The following is a 19,209-nucleotide window of genomic DNA, read 5'->3' on the forward strand; positions in this document are numbered from 1 at the left end:
TTCTTCTTCTTCTTCTTCTTCGTCTTCTTCTTCTTCTACTCGCCCCACTTCCTGTAGTTATTCATCAGACGTAGAAACTGTGTGCCAATTTTGAAGTCGTAGCAGGATACAGATTTTGCACCATATATGCGGATTGGTGATTTCTCTTCGAACGATGCAGTCAAATGTGAGTCTTGAGTTCAGTATGAGGGGAGTAATTACGTGATTCGAGCCGAAAATGAATTCGGGGAAGTACATAACGAGTAGATAATGTTATCGACCACAGGTCACGTAGTGAAACGAGGGAAGTTTTCGGCAAAAATGTATTATGCCCCATTAATTATTATTACTAATTTTCCTTAGTTTTGGATTAGAAGAAATTTCAGGAGACCTGGCAACACTGCCTCTCCGTCTTCTGGGTTCTGTCTCCACCATAAAACCCTGATAGCTTTTCGCCAACCTTCTGAAACTAACCCTGTTATTTATTTCTTCTTCTTCTTTATATGTTTACCCTCCAGGGTCGGTTTTTCCCTCGGACTTATCGAGGGATCCCACCTCTACCGCCTCAAGGGCAGTGTCCTGGAGCTTCAGACTCCGAGTCGGAGGATTCAACTGGGGAGGAAGACCAGTACCTCGCCCAGGCGGCCTCAGCTGTCATGCTGAATAGGAGCCTTGCGGGGAGATGGGAAGAGTGGAAGGGATAGACAAGGAAGAGAGAAGGAAGCGATAATGGCCTTAAGTTAGGTACCATCCCGGCATTTGCCTGGAGGAGAAGTGGGAAACCACAGAAAACCACTTTCAGGGTGGCTGAGGTGGGAAACGACCCCACCTCTACTCACTTTTCAAATTTCGTGTCAGAGCCGGGAATCGAACCCGGGCCTCCTGGGGTGGCAGCTAATCACACTAACCACTACACCACAGAGGGGGACGGCATTGATGTTATCCTCCGTAATGCCCGCGACTCTCAGATCTTTCTCACACTCTTGGAACCACCTCAATTTAGATGCCTTTGATTTTTGAAAATTCCAGTTTTTCTTTTTGAGTGGTCATTATTCATGGCTAAATGGTCGGCGTGCTGGCCTTTGGTCACATCGGTCCCGGGTTCGATTCCCGGCAGGGTCGGGAACTTTAACCATAATTGGTTAATTCCCCTAGCACGGGGACTGGGTGGATGTGCAGTCTTCAACCTAATTTCATCCTCATCACGACGCGCACGACGGACACGCTCGCCACTAAAAGCCATACGGCCGGGCTGAGTGGCTCAGGCGGTTAAGGCGCTGGCCTTCTAACCGCAACTTGGCAGGTTCGATCCTGGCTCAGTCCGGTGGTATTTGAAGGTGCTCAAATACGACAGCCTCGTGTCAGTAGATTTACTGGCACGTAAAAGAAATCCTGCGGGACTAAATTCCGGCACCTCGGCGTCTCCGAAGACCGTAAAAGTAGTTAGTGGGACGTAAAGCAAATAACATTATTATTATTAAAGCCATACGGCATTTCATTTACTATACTACCATCCTGGGAGAACACACATCCTAAATACCTGAAAACCGGGCGAGTTGGCCGTGCGCGTAGAGGCGCGCGGCTGTGAGCTTGCATCCGGGAGATAGTAGGTTCGAATCCCACTATCGGCAGCCCTGAAAATGGTTTTCCGTGGTTTCCCATTTTCACACCTGGCAAATGCTGGGGCTGTACCTTAATTAAGGCCACGGCCGCTTCATTCCAACTCCTCGGCCTTACCTATCCCATCGTCGCCATAAGACCTATCTGTGTCGGCGCGACGTAAAGCCCCTAGCAAAAAAAAAAAAATACCTGAAATTCTCTACCTCTTCCAATTTTGTATCCCAAACCTGATATTCCATTAACTTGGAAAGGCTAATTTTCATATCATACTACGTTTTAAAATCTTCACTTTTTTGTCTCACTGGCATCCTGATTCGCAAGGAGTATTCACGTCAAAACGGATAAACAAATGTTTATTACTGGAAATGTCAGAACAAAACGGGTTGTATACGATGTTTGTGAGATAGCACCATACGACTTTCACCATGGTGATAAGAACAGCACGTTTCCAAGGCCTCCTGAGTGAACGATGTGCCGGATACGGATGTGATGAGATTCTTTGTTTCGATGGAAGAGAATACAATTCCTTCTTAAATCAATTGTTCCTGTGACGGAACTGTTAACTTAGATGGCAGATGAAGATAGAAATTAGCAGCTTGGTATTTACAATATGAATTCTCAGACGGTGATCGAGATAAGAAGAATGATGTTACACTTTAAGACGACTTGGTACAGGAAATGATTGGCGAGATCTGCTTCTTCTCTTGGAACTCAATGATGGACAACGAACTCGAATGCATAAAAGATGAGGACTAAATATTACTGCATTATTCTTTTACTACTTCCTGGGCTTCTTCCCGGTTCATTGAGACAGACTCACAGCGTGGATTTGGCTACTACTACCAAAATGTCTTTATTCCTCCCCTGAAGGGGGAGGCGGGCCTCTTAGACGGTAACGCCGTCTCTCAGACCGGGAGATTTGTGACTGTGAAGGAGATGCTTGGAAAAGGTGAGGGGGTTGGTGGCCGTGGTCTCTTCTAGGAACTGTCCCGGCATTCTCCTTAGTGCAGAAAAATGGGAAACCACGGAAAACCATTCTCAGGACAGCTGACGGTTGGGGCCAGCCGTGAGGTCCAGCCCTGTTCTATCTCCCGAATGCAGAGGCGTAGAGCAACGGTCCAGCCGTGGGCACTGCAGGGCCGAGACCCGCTCTGCATCAACCGACAGTGGATTTGGCCCAGTTGTAGGGCAGGAAGCCCTTCCTGACGCCATCCCCTTGCGGATGGGGGGCGGTAGAATAACATCCACGGCATTAGCGCCGAGACGAACCAGTTCATTCGTATGAACTACTTCATTTTCACACTCTTTACTGTCATTCGTTCAAATGAAGTAGTTCGGTCATGAAGTATTGCCGCCTGGCGAAGCTGCTCTCTATGTCATTCAGCAGTGTCTCATTCACTAATACGTTATAATAACACCAACAGATGGCAGAGCTTTTCAATTATGGACATTATTATACTAGCCATTTTACTACCATTAATCCTTTTATAGTTCCGTTTTTATGAGTTTCGACTTGACAGTTAGCCGGAAGTCAGCCGGTGGTGCCAAATTGCCACGAATACAAACAGCTGATTTACGATACACAACACGACCAGAAATGTAAATACTGGAATATAAGTCCATAATCGGTTATTCTTTGTAGCAACATACATGATTCACCTAAGATCAATAATGCACAACACATTTAGGATAAGGCTACAAAATAAAAAATGTCAGTGCTCGAACAGATAAACCGTGAGAAAATTAAATTAAATTTCTACCCACCATGTAGAAGATCTCGCGTTGCTGTTAGATTCAGTTTCCCGTAACGAAGGAAATAATCCTACAAAGCGAATATACCACTCATTTCTCAGTCACTATCGGCATTGTCATCGTCTGGTGAGGTTTCACTCTCGCTTGACCCTAAAGTCTTCAACATAATCGTCTGAACTACTTTGTGCCCGTTCCTTCTGGCTATCCACCACATAAACTGGGTACTGTGGCTTGTTTTGTTTCAAGAGATGCATATGATCCCCCTTCCCCATGTCATCGCGAACCGAAATATTGTGCTCTTTCAACCACTTAATCAACTCATTCTTTCTAGCCGCCATTGTTGGTGCTTCGTCAAGAATGACTCCCTAACATTACAAACAATTTCCCGGGCCCGGCTCCATAGTGGAGTACTTCGTCCGAAGGGCTTTCTTCTCTTGGGAGCTTCATCCTTAAACGTAGGTGTCCACATGACAGAACATCAAATTCACACACGGGCCTAAAATTAACCTACTATATAACTACCGCACGAAATGTTAAACTAAGCTACTATATAAAATAGATCACCTGTTACACACTATTTACTACAATTTTGAAAACGTCAATATTTATGCCATGGTACATGCCATAATCTTGGGTGTAGTAATGTAGGGATTGTAAATGAATATAATTAATTTCTTCACCTCAAGCTCATACTTCCTGTTTTTACATAGTAACATATTTTTTTTCACCATCACATATAGTCAGTTTACTCAATGAACATTATATAGTATCGCAGATTTCTATAATCAAATAAGCACGGCACCGACATAACGCTAGAAAACAGGCCATCGCCGCCTACTCAAGGGTGTACAACCGGAAAGTGTGGACGGTTGCGATCATCGCGATATCTTGCGGTGAACTTCTTTATCTTCAGCTGTATAATCTGTAATGGCGGAAAGGGGAGTGTTCTTTTTTTAAAGTTGAACAGCTCTTTTGTAACAAGCATCTCGGTATAACCAAGACCACTCTGTTTGACCTAGAGCTAGAATACGAAATAATACGCTTTCTTTTGCGTTTAATTATGAATGATTTCAGTTTTAGTTATCCAGAAAATCGAGGCTGTGTTTTTAAATTCACGTTAATAATTATGGAATGATTTCAGGTTGTTACACAGAACTTAGAGTCAGTACCCTTATCTGTACGCGTTTACAATTACGTAACCTTTAGTTTTACCTATAGTTCCGTTTTTATGAGTTTCGACTTGACAGTTAGCCGGAAGTCAGCCGGTGGTGCCAAATTGCCACGAATACAAACAGCTGATTTACGATACACAAAACGAACAGAAATGTAAATACTGGAATATAAGTCCGTAATCGGTTATTTTTTTGTAGCAACACACATGATTCAAGTAAGATCAATAATGCACAACACATTTAGGATAAGGCTACAAGATAAAAAATATGTAATGCTCGAACAGATAAACCGTGAGAAAATTAAATTAAATTTCTACTCACTATGTAGAAGATCTCGCGTTGTTGTTAGATTCAGTTTCCCGTAACGAAGGAAATAATCCTACAAAGCGAATATACCACTCATTTCTCAGTCACTATCGGCATTGTCATCGTCTGGTGAGGTTTCACTCTCGCTTGACCCTAAAGAGATAACGAAGTCTTCAACATAATCGTCTGAACTACTTTATGCCCGTTCCTTCTGGCTATCCACCACATAAACTGGGTACTGTGGCTTGTTTTGTTTCAAGAGATGCATAAGATTCCCCTTCCCCATGTCATCGCGAACCGAAATATTGTGCTCCTTCAACCACTTAATATACTCATTCTTTCTAGCCGCCATTGTTGGTGCTTTGTTAAGAATGACTCCCTAACATTACAAACAATTTCCCGGGCCCGGCTCCTTAGTGGAGTACTTCGTCCGAAGGGCTTTCTTCTCTTGGAAACCTCATCCTTAGACGTAGGCGTCGACATGACAGAATATCAAATCAATAGACTGATCTGCATTTAGGGCAGTCGCCCAGGTGGCAGATTCCCTATCTGTTGTTTTCCTAGCCTTTTCTTAAATGATTTCAAAGAAATTGGAAATTTATTGAATATCTCCCTTGGTAAGTTATTCCAATCCCCGACTCCCCTTCTTATAAACAAATATTTGCCCTAATTTGTCCTCTTGAATTCCAACTTTATCTTCATCCTGTGATCTTTCCTACTTTTAAAAACCCCACTCAAACTTATTCGTCTACTAATGTCATTCCACGCCATCTCTCCACTGACAACTCAGAACATACCACTTAGTCGAGCAGCTCGTCTTCTTTCTCCCAATTCTTCCCAGTCCAAACTTTGGAACATTCCACTTGTGGGTGTGGATGGTAGAATGAATCCACGTATCCCCTACCTGTCGTAAGAGGCGGCTGAAAGGGACCTCAGGGGCTAACTTGGAAGTGTTTGTTGGCGACTACGAGGATCTCAGCTGTGTCCTGTCATTGCTTCCACTTGTGTCAGGCTCCTCCCTTTCATCTATCCTATCCGACCTCCCTTTGTCAACTCTTGTTTTTTTTTTACCCGGACGATATTAAATGCCGAGGACTAGGGAGTGTGTCATTTTCACGCCCTTCAGGGCTCTCGTCTTTCTTTGGCCGATACCTGCATTTTTCGAAGTGTTAGACCCCGTCGATTTTTTCTCTCTGATTAATGTTAATACAGAATAGTTGCCCAGTTGTTCTTCCTCTTAAAACAGTAAACACCACCACCATCACTCACGCCCAGACACGCAAATCGCCCATGATCGTCAAGTAGTAAGATCTGCACCAGGGGAGCCGAACATATCTTCGGACACTCCCGGCAATGAAAGCCATGCCCTAAAGTAACTAATGTAATAAATATTCTTGTCAGGGTGTGTTGGCATGTCAGCACTTATTGACGCTTTCTCGCCATACTCTACAAATCTGAGCCTGCTGTGAAAACTCGTACACGGATATCCCAACAAACATCTTCCATCTGGTCAATCCACCTTGCAGGGGTTGTTCTTAGGGTCGTTTTCCCGGCACCTTACCTTCTAGTACCGAGCGTCTCAATGGATCCTATTTTTTTCTGAAATGTGGCTCAGGTTCCACTGATCTTCTTTATAAACTCGTCCTTCACTCCAAGATCTTCGAGCACCCAAATTTTGGTCCAGTATTTCGTCCAGAATTGTAGCACATTTCAAACGCTTTTACGAGGGTGAGCCAATAAATAAGTCGCAAACGTGTGTGTGCCTTATACCATTTGAAATTATGCGCGCAAGTTTCGCCAGCGAATGGCAGCATATGTATGCTTGTCGTACGACATCTGGCAGGCCTCAGTCAGTCAGAGGCTGTCACATGTGATGCATTACTGTACACGAGAAGAACAGCGAGCAGTTGAGCGTTTTTTGTGGGCCAAAGGACTGTCCACAGAAGAAGTGCATCGCGAAATGCATCCCGTCTATGGTAAAAACTGTTTCTTACGGAAAGCTGTGTTCAATTGGATCCAGAAGTTTAACCATGGAAGGAAAAGCATCAGAGATTGGGAGCGTCCTGCGGAGGTGTCAACTGCAACCACATTTCAGTGTGTGGATCAACTCATCCGTAATGACCGGCGTGTGACGATTGATTTTCATCTCTTTGAACCCCTAAAAAATCATTTGGGTGGCCGTCATTTTGGTACAGATGATGCCGTGATCTATGAGGTTACACGTTGGCTACGACAGCAACCAAAGGACTTCTTTGCTGCTGGCTTTCAAGGACTTGTAAAGAGATGGGATAAGTGCCTGAATGTACAGGCTGAATGTGTGGAAAAGTGAAATAAATGTCAGAAAGTTACGTTGATTATTTTTGCCTCAATTCAGTTTTGCGACTTACTTATTGACTCACCCTCGTATCTTCTTGTCAACTGCCTTGACTGTCCATGTCTCAGCGGCATACCAGGCGATCACAAATATCAGGGCATTGGCCAGCTGAAGGTTTGTACTGTAGATGATGGACCTGGCCTTGAATATCTTCATGAGTTTGGCACTCACTCTGTGGACCGTCGCAAGGAGTCTCCTTCTCCTAGGAGCTGCTTTCAGAAGAGTGTCTTCACATCAAATCTATCCCCTTTCTTTATATCACTCATGGGCTACAATTGTGGCACAAGTCTTAAAGGCAAGTTCTGAGACAATAACCGCAGACAAATTAAATTATTCTGAACACTATTGCTGAACGGAATGCGCTGCACGACTGCCGAACTCGGTGTTAACTGAGAAGCATCAGTATCGCAGCCAATGCAAACAACAAAGCACAGAATGCAACAGCGGTACATCTCTATTAGTTGGTGGAATGGTGAACTACAAGAAGGAAGACTAATCTGCAAAGCTGAAGAGTGCATTAACTCCAAATTCGTATTGTTTGAGTTGTGCCACGATTGCAGCCCACGAGTGATATGTGGTAGATTGCTGTTCACTGGATCCACAATCGTGATTTTTGTCTTGACACTGTTGATATGAAGACCGCGTCCCCTGCTCGTACTTATTAGTCGACCCATCACATTCTCTAGTTTCCTTTACATTAGCCGCTATGATAAGGGTGTCATCTACGTACCTGTGGTTGCTGGTGCTATTCTAACGCCCCTTTCCTAATCACCCAGGACGTCCCTCATATGTGTTGGCAGCAGACGTTGTACTATACGCGCACTTTTCCTTGAGCCCGGAGCTCCCTAGTGCTGAATCGGTAGACCTCGGTTATCTTCGACAACCATATCGGCAACCTTTGAAACACAAACTATGAATCGCTTATTCATCGCTGCGCGACATCTGGCGTACACTTTGCAAACTAGTACTGTTGTTGTTTACACAGCAAAGCCAAACTACATAATTCATGCTAGTAACAAGATTCGCAATGAGAAATGTTATATAATGTTAAATAATGTATGTGTGACATAATTGTTGACGTAAGATAATAAATGTTTAGAAAATTCATATCGATCGATCATATCATCGATTCAATTCAGATTTCATTTCCATCCAGTTGGCAGTATAACCGGAACTGGCAGCACTTCCTCCTCGCTCCTCACCCCGTAAAAATCGGGCTCAAGAAAAAGTGCGCGTATAGTACAACATTGATGACAAGGTAATAAACCTGAAACGTGTTTTGAAACTATTCTCTTATAATTTTCTGCGTAAAAGGATGATTCTCCCAAAATATTTTGGTTATAAAAAAATTCTTCCCTTTGCGAAAAGCAAATGATCGTGACTGCGTCTTTCAAGAAATGAAACTCAGTGTTATACCAAGGAAAATTACAAATCTACGTAGAAGGAACTTCTAGCCCCAGCATCTTCGGTGACCAAGGCCTACGTTAACGACTAATGTCACATCACTGATGGTACTTTCTACGTCAACACACACTATTTATACAAATCTAAAGCATCTTTGGTGACCAAGGTCTACGTTAACGACTAATGTGACATCCCTAACGGTACTTTCTACGTCAACACACACTATTTATACAAATCCAAAGCATCTTTGGTGACCAAGGTCTACGTTAACGACTAATGTGACATCCCTAACGGTACTTTCTACGTCAACACACGCTACTCGTATTTATACAAATCTAAAGCATCTTTGGTGACCAAGGTCTACGTTAACGACTAATGTGACATCCCTAACGGTACTTTCTACGTCAACACACACTATTTATACAAATCTAAAGCATCTTTGGTGACCAAGGTCTACGTTAACGACTAATGTGACATCCCTAACGGTACTTTCTACGTCAACACACACTATTTATACAAATCCAAAGCATCTTTGGTGACCAAGGTCTACGTTAACGACTAATGTGACATCCCTAACGGTACTTTCTACGTCAACACACGCTACTCGTATTTATACAAATCTAAAGCATCTTTGGTGACCAAGGTCTACGTTAACGACTAATGTGACATCCCTAACGGTACTTTCTAGGACAACACACGCTACTCGTATTTATACAAATCTAAAGCATCTTTGGTGACCAAGGTCTACGTTAACGACTAATGTGACATCCCTAACGGTACTTTCTACGTCAACACACACTATTTATACAAATCTAAAGCATCTTTGGTGACCAAGGTCTACGTTAACGACTAATGTGACATCCCTAACGGTACTTTCTACGTCAACACACGCTACTCGTATTTATACAAATCTAAAGCATCTTTGGTGACTAAGGTCTACGTTAACGACTAATGTGACATCCCTAACGGTACTTTCTAGGACAACACACGCTACTCGTATTTATACAAATCTAAAGCATCTTTGGTGACCAAGGTCTACGTTAACGACTAATGTGACATCCCTAACGGTACTTTCTACGTCAACACACACTATTTATACAAATCTAAAGCATCTTTGGTGACCAAGGTCTACGTTAACGACTAATGTGACATCCCTAACGGTACTTTCTACGTCAACACACACTATTTATACAAATCCAAAGCATCTTTGGTGACCAAGGCCTACGTTAACGACTAATGTGACATCACTGATGGTACTTTCTACGTCAACACACGCTACTCGTATTTATACAAATCGAAAGCATCTTTGGTGACCAAGGCCTACGTTAACGACTAATGTGACATCCCTAACGGTACTTTCTACGTCAACACACACTATTTATACAAATCCAAAGCATCTTTTTTGACCAAGGCCTACGTTAACGACAAATGTGACATCACTGATGGTACTTTCTACGTCAACACACGCTACTCGTATTTATACAAATCCAAAGCATCTTTGGTGACCAAGGCCTACGTTAACGACTAATGTGACATCCCTAACGGTACTTTCTACGTCAACATACACTATTTATACAAATCCAAAGCATCTTTGGTGACCAAGGCCTACGTTAACGACTAATGTGACATCCCTAACGGTACTTTCTACGTCAACATACACTGTTTATACAAATCCAAAGCATCTTTGGTGACCAAGGCCTACGTTAACGACTAATGTGACATCCCTAACGGTACTTTCTACGTCAACACACACTATTTATACAAATCCAAAGCATCTTTTTTGACCAAGGCCTACGTTAACGACAAATGTGACATCACTGATGGTACTTTCTACGTCAACACACGCTACTCGTATTTATACAAATCCAAAGCACCTTTGGTGACCAAGGCCTAGGTATCGCCTAATGTTCCAAAGGAGTAAAAGTAAATGGACACCATATCCAGTGTATTTGCAGATGACATAGCAATTGTAGCAGACTCCGAGAAAGAGCTGTCCAAAATGCTGAATGTATTATCATCAGCATTGCTAGATTCACGTATAAACGTTAATGTTAAAGTTAAAAAAGACCAAGGTATTAGTTGTTAGTAAATATCCTGAACGAATTCACACCAACATCAATCTACTGACAAGATAGTGGAACGAGTCACCAATTTTCCTTATCTGGGAGGCGAAGCGTGATCACCAATGGCAACAGGTGCAGCAAAGCGATACAAATTCTAATAACACTTCCCAAACATGCGTTTAGTAAATAAGAGAAATATTTTAATCAGTGCAAATTTAGATATAGGAATTAGGAAGAATGTTGCGATTTATTTTGTATGGAGTGTGCTACTGTATGGCTGTGAACGTTGGACAATCAGAGATCAGGAAACGACTGGAAATGTTTGAGATTTGGATCTGTAGACGAATGCTAAGGATTAAATGGATTGAAAAGAGAACAAACAAAAGCGCTCTGCAAGAAATTCAAGGGAAGAGAAAACTGATGCTAACAATACAGAGAAGAAAAGCTAAATTCACTGGCCACACTTGCGATATAACACATTTCTTACTAATCTGCTGGAAGGGAAAGTCACAAGGAAGAAAGTCCGAGGACGACCGACGAAGTAATTCCTTCAAGACTTGGCACAGAGTCTTCATTATGGTTCTTGTGATGAAATGAAACGAGAGCTTGAGGACAGAGAACATTGGTTGCAAAGACAAGGCTTTGCCTTTAGACACTGATGATGATGATGATGACGATGATGATGATGATGATGATGATGATGATGATAGGAATTTTCGGACGGCTCCCAAACCATAAGACATATTCCTGCCAAAGTGATATCGATATCTTAGTTAGAACCTCCATTATTGACAGATGAAAGGAAAATTTCTAAATACGCCTTGGTATTTTTCAACACATGACCTGATGAACAGCTGTTCATTTTAGGCGCATTCTTCTTAAAGCATGCTCATTCCCAAAAGGGTTAAAAACACCGAAGTTTCTGAGCTTAAACTCCTTAATCCGTGAATGAAGAAAGTGAGAAGTTGTGTCTGAGAAAACAGCTAGTTTCTTAGAGCTAGAACCATAGTCACCTATTAGAAAGCTAGATCTAGCCTTGTGCAAGAATTCTGCCTATGGCATGTCGTAGCTACTTACCAAGACGATTGAGAAATTATCGCTCTGATTCCTTCGATACACACAATTATATTACTCAACTTCGTTAAGGACTCTGTGCATTCTTATATGATGAAAGAATATTTCATTTTGACCCTATGCAATTTTTAATTCTTTTTTGAAAATCCAAATATATACAAGATGGTCTTAAAACAACACAAAGCGCGCTTATGACCTGACATCGTATAGTCGATCGAATGGGAGTTATACCTGTTGTGTTATGACGGCTTCATCGGAAGCATTTGCTCAACATATTAATACATGGAGTCCGCCTCTGTGGTGTAGTGTTTAGCGAGATTAGCTAATAATAATGTTATTTGTTTTACGTCCCACTAACTACTCTTTTACGGTTTTCGGAGACGCCGAGGTGCCGGAATTTAGTCCCGCAGGAGTTCTTTTTACGTGCCAGTAAATCTACCGACACGAGGCTGACGTATTTGGGCACCTTCAAATACCACCGGACTGAGCCAGTATCGAACCTGCCAAGTTGGGGTCAGAAGGCCATCGAGATTAGCTGCCACCTCCGGAGGCCCGGGTACGATTGCCGGAAGGGGAGGGAGTTCGATTCCCGGTATTGCCAGGAATTTAAAACTGGGAGGAGGGCTGGTGTGTGGTTGAAATGGTACATGTAGCTCACCTTCAATGGGGGTGTGCCTAAAAACAGCTGCGCCACCTCGGGATGAGGACACGAGTTTACTTCAACCTCGAAATCATTTCAATTTCCCTGCTGTTCTGTTCCCCACTTATTGTATTTATTTTTCTATTACTCGAAATTCAATTACACGGATTTCTTCATTTCGCGACGGAAACGTTTCTTTCATGGGAGCTAAAAATATTCTGTGTCTCGAATTTTCTACAACAGCAACTGTGCAGTACAACATTTAAAGTTTGTGTTTTATTACTCCGTAACGCACTACTGAATAACTTTCCTTCAGACTTCACATGTTTACATATCCCCGGGGCGTTGACCATAGAGAGTTGGACCCAATGGCGACTCGTGATGATAGAAATGGGTGGGGCACATTCAACATATTAGGAACACTAGGAATCAATTAAATCAATTAAATTAAATTAATCCGCCATTGAATATATTATTCATTGTACAATTCCTCTGTATGAGCCTTTGGCTCGTTGGAATTAATTATTGAAATAAATATCTATCTATCTATCATCTACCTTATTATTTCTTGTATATGAAACTGCGATTGTAGGTTCTATTTTTATCTTTGAACGATTTATGCTAAGCTCTGGTCTTGGTCGGCCCATTTCTTTAGCTAATAATCTGTTTTCGTAATTAAGAGATGTTGTTTGTAAGTAGCTCACTTGATTCATTTTAAAACACTTATGCTCGCACAGGAATACACTCACACTAATCTTCACACACTTTTCAGACTTACAATGAACATCGACACCGATGGACATGATTAATCTAACAGACGTACAAGGTAAGCACAGGTTTGCTACAAACACTACTTTTGCGCGCGTTAATAATACATATGCCGACCAGAAAGTGTAGCTGGGTGCTATCTAGTAGGCTGTACGAGAAGTAAGTTCAAAATACGAACTAGCGCTGAAGTGTCACGTCGTAGAAATACTGTGACTGGGTCAATGGAATTTGCCATTATCCCCTTCACCCCTCACAGCTCGCAGAATGGAATGATGTTCAGGTATAAGAACGAGTCGGTCCCATCCAGGATTAGACCTTTACTATGTTGCCTAGTTTAGTCCAGGGCTGCTAGAACAAGAACAACCATGGTAAATCATAAACTCTTGAACTCACTGAAGGTGGTCGTGACAGCAATCGTGCATAATGTTGTTCTGATTTATAATAGTTTTAATCGGTGGAGGGGCACCTGACCATGTGACCTAAAGGCAGAACCGCGCCTGGTTGGACCTGTCTGAACCCTCTTCTGGATCGTCACTAGACCATGCATTAAATGCACCAACTATTCTTTGATCCCACGTACAGAGTCAGTCGAATGTAAATGTTTTTGCGGCAGTAACTGTTGTTGAAAACTATGTGGAAGGAAAGAAGCTCGAAAGTGAAAAACGGGATAAACCCACGGATTTTTTCCAAGTTGTTGGCGGAGTTTCCTCTGTTCTATGTATTCTGTCTTCAACGACTTGCTTTAATATGTGTTGTAATTGAAATGACAATATACCACGAGTTAATTTTTATATGGTTAAACAACACTTATGACAGTATCAAGCCGTAGTTCCACGTGCTTCGATTGCGTGCAGGAATTCTCTCTATTCCTCAAAATTTCGATAACTCGAAATAAAATTCAGGTGATTCAAGAAATCGAGGTTCGACTTTATATACAGTACTTCCATCCTACTGTAGGTCTACCAACATACTGTAGTTATAGGAACTTTAATTAATCATTCATGTTTTCAACAACACAAGCTGAAAGTACAAATCTACTTTGTAAGGAAGTAGTTAGCTAAAAGCCTCTTTGATTCATTAAGCAATATTATACTACACCTGCGACTGACAAGAACAGTGCCATGCAGTTGGTTAATCAACAACTGGTAGCAGTCCAGTCCCATACCCACTGCCACGGACTATACGATACATGCTGCCATTTTTTAGATTTGAAAAGAACTGTAGGAGAAGGCATTGGAAGAGGGCCACCGGAACGTGTTCACACCTGAATTGTGCTCATACTCGCTATACTCACAGCATTGCCCCTTCAAGCGCTAGCTATGCAATACGTCCATCTTTGTAGTTCGCACCGGGGTTGTGATCAGGTGGCGCGACGAGTGATTCAAATGAAAATGCAAAGTGAATCGGCGTTTATAACTTCGTAAATTAATATAGTCTCAACGTACAAAAATCTTGTTCTCAACATAGAGTATCGAATAAGTTTCAATTGTTTGAGATTACCAGGGAGTTCACGCGTTCGTGTGATCTTTAAAGACGAGACGCTGTTTTTTATAAATCTTGCTGCGAATGTTGCTTTGTCTGTGTTACTTTTACGTCGGTGGGGCCTCTGCTCTAGTGTTTAAGGGTCAATCCCTTAGCAAAGAGACTGTACTGTCGGTACAAATGACTGATTCTTGTCTGCACAATAAATTCCAACGAGCTAAGGCGATAACTGTGAAATGACTGTCGGCTACGGTAATTGCTACAGTGCTACAGTAATACGTTCTGTGTATATAATTAAATAATGCAGTATAACACATTAGAAGGTTACGACATATATTCCTGAACTGAATCCATGCAAAACTCTCTATAGAAAAAGTACTTGAGTCTTGTGCAAAGCCTAATGATAACGCAAATTCTAGGGTTTATTTGTTTGACAGACTTCAGATTACTGTTTTCATTATATGTTCACTGATTTAAGAAAAAAATAAACAAAATTATAAAATTATACTATTCATTTTGTATTTACCTAACGCATTCCTTTCCTCATTGGGCATTTTTCCCACTTGACTCCCACAATACTTCGGGTTACACTTGCTCATACTTCTAGTTTTATATTTCGATTTTTATAAGTGTCTCGTTGTTATACAAACATGGATATTTCTCCATTTCTATTTCATACTAGCTGATGAACCCGTGCTTCGCTACCGGATTCACATAAAAACTGACTGTGGTTTTCCTAACTGAAGTCAACATAGGTCATTACTAGAGGCCGGATTTTTATGCATTAATAGGTTAGAATACAAACTTACTGAAGCGAGTAGCAAGTATAGTCTACCTTCACAACGATTATGCTGTGGGGTTTGCATAAACATGAGTGGTACGGCCCATCAGAACCCCTATAATTTATGTTACTCTTGCTACATTATGGAAGAGCGGGTGGCTGACACTTCCTACTAACCAAATTGCTTTGCAGTCTAACCTGTTACTGGATAAAAATCCGGGCTTTAGTCATTACAAAAACGTCAGTAGGAATGTAGCGATTAAAAGCAATGTTATCATATAAAATACTCGGTCAAATGAAAAACAGCACATTTTATCACTTTTAACGAAGAGTACTACAGTGCCGATCTAACAGTCCAAAGTTCCAGAACTGGAATGACCAGACCGCAGACAGCCGTGAACACTCTTCTACCATTAGTCCGTTAAGTATGCACACTGCTCATTTCAGTCAGTGCCTCAGAATAGGGATTGAATAGCTCGAATGCTGTGATGAACCAGTGTGTTACGTACTAGTAGTATCAGGAAATTTACGAACCAGAGGAATGGCATGCTAAAGAATAAAGTTATCTAACTCCCCAGCTACTTCCCGTCAATATTCAGGCAGGCTGTTACACTCTGTACGACCGGGCGAGTTGGCCGTATGGTTAGGAGTGCGCTGCTGTGAGCTTGCATCCGGGATATAGTGGATTCGAACCCCACTGTGGCAGCGCTGAAGATGGTATTCTGTGGTTTCCTACTTCCACACCAAATAAATGCTGGGACTGTACCTTAATTAAGGCAGAGGCCACTTCCATCACACTCCTAGCCCTTTCCTATCCCATCGGTACTGTAAGACCTATCTGTGTCGGTGCGACGTAAAGCAAATAAATAATACTCGGTACGCAAAAGTAATCCTATCTACCGGGGATGAGTGGCAACAGAAGACACAAAGCACATCACAACAAACAATGGTCAACGGTAATGTTATTGTTGATCAATGTTATGAGCTTTCTATATTGTAAGCCTTCACATTTAGTTTTCTTTCGACTCTGTGATTTGTAAAATTATGTGTAGCGTAGACTGTAGTTCCTTATTCTCCGACTTTACATACCGATTTTCATTAAATTCTGTTTACCCATTTTCTCGTGACTCGGCGCTGATGTGGACTTAGTAACAAAAATCCAAATTCATGAATATCTTTGTGATCATAGCCAGTACGGTAACAATGTAAACGACATAAATGATCGGAAATTTAATACTATATAACTTTAGTTTTGTAGTATTTATCTATACGACCTCTAATAACAAATATTTGATAATTAAATTTTAGGCCTTCCCCTAAACTACCATTTCACTCAGCGTGAATAAAATTATTTATGGCGTAGATTACAGCGACTTATTCCCCGACTTTGCGTACCGATTTTCATTAATACAGGACCATTAATAACAAATATTTGAGAATTAAATTTTGGGCCTTCCCCTAAACTACCATTTTTCTCAGCGTGAATACAATTATTTATGGCCTAAATTATAGCAACTTACTCCCCGACTTTGTCTACTGATTTTCATTAAAATACGATCACTAATAACATAAATATTTGAGAATTAAATTTTAGGCCTTCCCCTAAACTACCCTTTCACTCGGGGTGATCACAATTGTTTATGGCTTGGATTGTAGAGACTTATTCTCCGACTTTGAATACCGATTTTCATTAAATTCTCTTCAGCCGTTTTCTCGTGATGCGTGTACAGACAGACAGACAGACAGACAGACAGACAGACAGACAGACAGACAGACAGACAGACAGACAGACAGACAGACAGACAGACAGAATTACGGAAAATTAAAAAGTGCATTTCCCTATTACTATGGACATTACCGGTACATATATGCCATCCTTTTTAAATTCTGAGCAATGTACAGACAAAACGCTTATTTTATATATAGAGATAATATAATAGACATAATGAAGTGTCTGACTTGTTGGCTGAATGGTCAGCGTACTGGCCTGCGGTTCAGAGTGTCCCGGGTTCAATTCCCGGCCGGGTCGGGGATTTTAATCGCTTCTGATTAATTCTTCTGGCTCGGACACTGAGTGTAACACTCTCCTCGTCATATTCAGACAACATACCACACTACCAACCACTTCAGAAACACCCAATAGTGATTACAACCCTCCATATAGGGTTGGCGTCAGGAAGGGCATCCGGCCGGAAAACAGGGCCAAATCCACATGTGCGACCCAATTCGCACCCGCGACCCCACAGGTGTGAGAAAAAGCGATAACAAAAGAAGAACAAAGGAAGACTAGGCATGAAATGAAGTAAATACCGCCTCGTCCAGCAGCTTATGCAGTGTAAGAAATAGGCTCCGGCCTATCGCTTCAGCAACATTTCCTTGAACTGCATTTACTGCCTCGTTACATCGCAACACTAAGCCCACATTTTTCCTGCTTTATTTGCTGTTCACTTCAAGCTGTATTATCCGCTCGTGTGACGGTAGCCTATAGGACTACGGCCACACATCCGTGATTTCACGCTGCGTTAGTGCGTGAAATCTCGCATCAAAAATGGACAGAGCGTCTTCAAGGTCGCCCACTCCAGAATGGGGTGAGGTTCATTTTGTTTGCATGTTTTCCCGTTCGTTGTCTGGTCACATTTGCGGGAGAAAAACGGTGCGGTATTGTGCTCCTTGCGCGTACTCCTTTTGCGTTCGTTTTCCTTCCGCAGCGATACATTCCCTTGAGCTTCTTTTGCTGACAGCTTTTTTCAACCAGCAGAAAAGCATTTCAAATAAGGGCACGGATTTTCTGTAATAGTGGAAAGATTTGTCTTGGTTGTGCAGGAGCACAGATTTCCCACTTGATGACCTGTCACTTATTACAGGATGGATCCAATATATTCTTTGACGACGACGACAAACAAACAACGCAGCACATAACGCAACAACGGAGTTTTCATTTATTGGAATTCCTTCCATATGCAGAGCAATAGCGATGACAATATACAACACACTAATAAAATCACGGCGTGCAAACACGCAGGTGTGACCACGAACCTTGTCGTCCAGCTGCGTGAAAAACACGAAGTAACGCAACGTGAAATCACGCAAGTGTTGCTGTAGTTTCGATAATGTAACACCAGGGGCGGTGTCTTCCCGCATCGCGCTCACTTGTTTCTCTCCCTGGCCGCCTTCTACGTGACGTCATGTGATATGAGGACAGCGCTCGCCCGTCCTGCTGACATGTATTACCACTACAGCCTAAAATGATCATAACTTGTGAACCATTCGTGCAAATAATGTCCTCACAAGGTTACTGTAATCCTTATAAAATACTGGAGGAGGTCAAACAATTTATATCGATTAGCAATTCGAGGATAATATCGAAATATTTATTTAATATTAAAGAGTTATATTTTTTTACTGTTGACTATAGCATAAAATCGCTTCTAGAGGGCAACCGGATGGAAATAGGTATATACCATCGCGGACTTTTTTGTAGAGATTACTATGCTCTACAATTCGTACGCTTACACTTGCGGTCTATCGTTAATGGTTCACGCAGCGTAAGCCAAGAAAGCAAGTGACCGACCGACCGACCTACATTTTGCCTCTTTCTACGTATTTACTGTATATCGGATTACGGATACTGTATTATTTCACGAGCCTCGAGTCTGGTTACCTTGATGAAACACATTCACGTACCGTGGATGTTATTACATAGAGAGCCGTTCTTCTCTAGGATCCTTGAATACGGTGTGTCTAGCATATTCCAATGATGGCATATTGTCATGAATGAATCACTTTCCATTCTC

This window comes from Anabrus simplex, chromosome X (genome assembly GCF_040414725.1).
Source record: "Anabrus simplex isolate iqAnaSimp1 chromosome X, ASM4041472v1, whole genome shotgun sequence".
NCBI classification, from domain to species: domain Eukaryota; kingdom Metazoa; phylum Arthropoda; class Insecta; order Orthoptera; family Tettigoniidae; genus Anabrus; species Anabrus simplex.